Genomic DNA, 2,362 nt, shown 5'->3' with positions numbered 1-2,362 from the left:
GCCGGGGCGCGAAGGAGAGGCCGCCCCGCCACAGGCCGCCCTCCACGGCGGGGTCCGCTCTCTGAGGCGTCGGGGTCTGGCGCGTCCGCCTCTGTCGGATCCGGGCTGTGCCTTGAAAAGCAGGGCCCAGCTGTTGGACAGCGGCAAGGGCTGCCCCGATTTCCTTGGCCAACCACCCCGCCAGAGCTGCCCGTGGCCACCCAGCCCTCGGCCTTCGGGATCCGCACGCGTCTCCAGGGTTCGGGTTGCACGCTTCACATAAAGAAAGCGAACACACCTGGGCTGATTTCTGAAAAGTCAGGAGCTGATGGGAGTAGAGGTGGCCAGCAAGAACGAGGCACAGTTTGAAAGCAAGCTTTCAGTCTGGCTTGGCAGATTGGCGCAGTGGCCAAAAATGAGGTCTCTCTAGTTCAAAATGAGCTATCTCTCAGTAATTAAAGGATTTTACTTGTCGTTGTCGATTTATATTAATACACACACACACACATAATATGTATATTTTTTTCTGTGTAAATATGTCACCCCGGGAGGAACTGACAGATGGAGGGAAATTAATAATAATAGGCTCTTTTATTTTTGGCTCTCAGTACTACCAGAGCCATTATCTGGTGACTGTGAGATTAATTAGTGAAGACCTAATGTGTAATGGACCGGTGCGCCTTATCTCTTTGTCCATTTAACTCCACACCCATTTTGGCAAAATATCCCGTAAATGGATACTAGTATCAGTTTTCTTCTAATCCCAGGAAATCTTTCAAAGTGTAGGGCATTTTGATCAATTTTCTTTCCTCCAACTCTTTAATATTAAAAAAATCCTATGCTTTAGTACCATACTGGATGAACAGCTCATAATATAAATATACTAAATTGACCAAAGAAGTGCATTCCTTTTATCCATTTGACCTCTCTCCTCCAACCCCTTACACATTCACGGCCATTTAACCTGGCAGGACTTTGGTTGATCTGCAGCCACTGCAGTGGAAATCCAGCACTTTCATATGCAAAACATAACTAGCACTACTGTTGCATGGGTTTATGACAATTTTGAATACTGTTTCTTTCAAGTACCATTAATCATTGTGTGTTACTTAGGTGTGAGGTGGTGGTAATTAACTCAAATCTATGTATGTGATGTTGAGATAAATTTTACAACTGTAGTGCTGTTGTCCTAAGGGTAAACATAGTCTTTCCTGTGATGACTGTGCTTTTTATCTTTTGATAAGCTTCCAATACTAATTTTTATATTTAGATTATGTGTTGCATCTTATCAAGATATTGCATCAGCAGGGAGAAGAGAATGTCAGATGGGCCCTTGTGAGTGAGCCAGGCAATCTGGGACTGTTAACACCTCCTCCAGAATCGAGCCATTGGTTCCTATAGGTACTTCAGGGCCTCGAGTGTGAAGTCTTACACCTGCTGTGTGTACTTGCCCTTGGGAGAAACAAACAGCTTCTGAGGAACGTGTTTTAGCCGTCCTCGCGCTTTGGCAGTGTCAGGCAGCGGCAGCTGCACTGCCCTTCACACTAGGATAGGCGCACTCCTGAACCACATTGTTGATCCTTAGAACAAAAAACGACATTGTATGTCATGCGAGAGTGAGGAGTGAGGCTGTGTTTTGGGATCCCGGGTATGGGTGTGTGTATGCCATAGTGGGTACAGTTGGAATCCAGATATGTAGTATCTCTTCCTTTACCAACTACACAAAGTGAAAGAATTACATACAGAAAGTCAAACTTGAAAACCCTGTGCTGACCTTGAGCGCTTATGATATGTCAGGCACTGCTGCACTCAGGATTTTACATATGGTAACTCATGTTGTTTTCCACCTATTCTGTGGGGCACATAACAGTTACCGTGTTTCACTCCTCACCTCTCTTGGCATCTCTGGTCAGTGTGAGCCTTTAAAACTTCGATGGTATAGCAAAGTTAGTTGATAACTTTTTTTTTGCTATTACAGAAATCATGATGTATTTTGTAATCAGTGGTCTTAGAATTAGTATTTTATTTACATTTTAAAGATAAGGCTGGAGATTTTAAGTAAATTGCATAAAAGGACACACAACTAGTGGGTGACTGAGCTGGGATTAGGAGCTGGTCTGTCTCCTTCCAGTATGGGATAGTCCACCATCCTCAGAGCTTCCTAGATAGTGGGAATGTATGCAAGATAAAGTAAGAAAGCATTTTCCATGGGTGAGGGAACATGTGTTAAGCAATTTAGAAACATGAATGCATCCTTACAGTACTAGCCAAGAGTTTTCCTATTCTTTTTCCAGCCAAGAAATAATTAATAAAATTTTTACGTATAAAACTTAAAATCTGACGCAGGCCTGTTTTTTTTGTTACCTTTTTTTTTTTTTTCTTA

The sequence above is a fragment of the Fukomys damarensis genome, unplaced genomic scaffold, assembly GCF_012274545.1.
Source record: "Fukomys damarensis isolate Sample0158 unplaced genomic scaffold, DMR_v1.0_HiC HiC_scaffold_4, whole genome shotgun sequence".
NCBI lineage: Eukaryota > Metazoa > Chordata > Mammalia > Rodentia > Bathyergidae > Fukomys > Fukomys damarensis.
Note: the sequence above shows the minus strand (reverse complement) of the source record.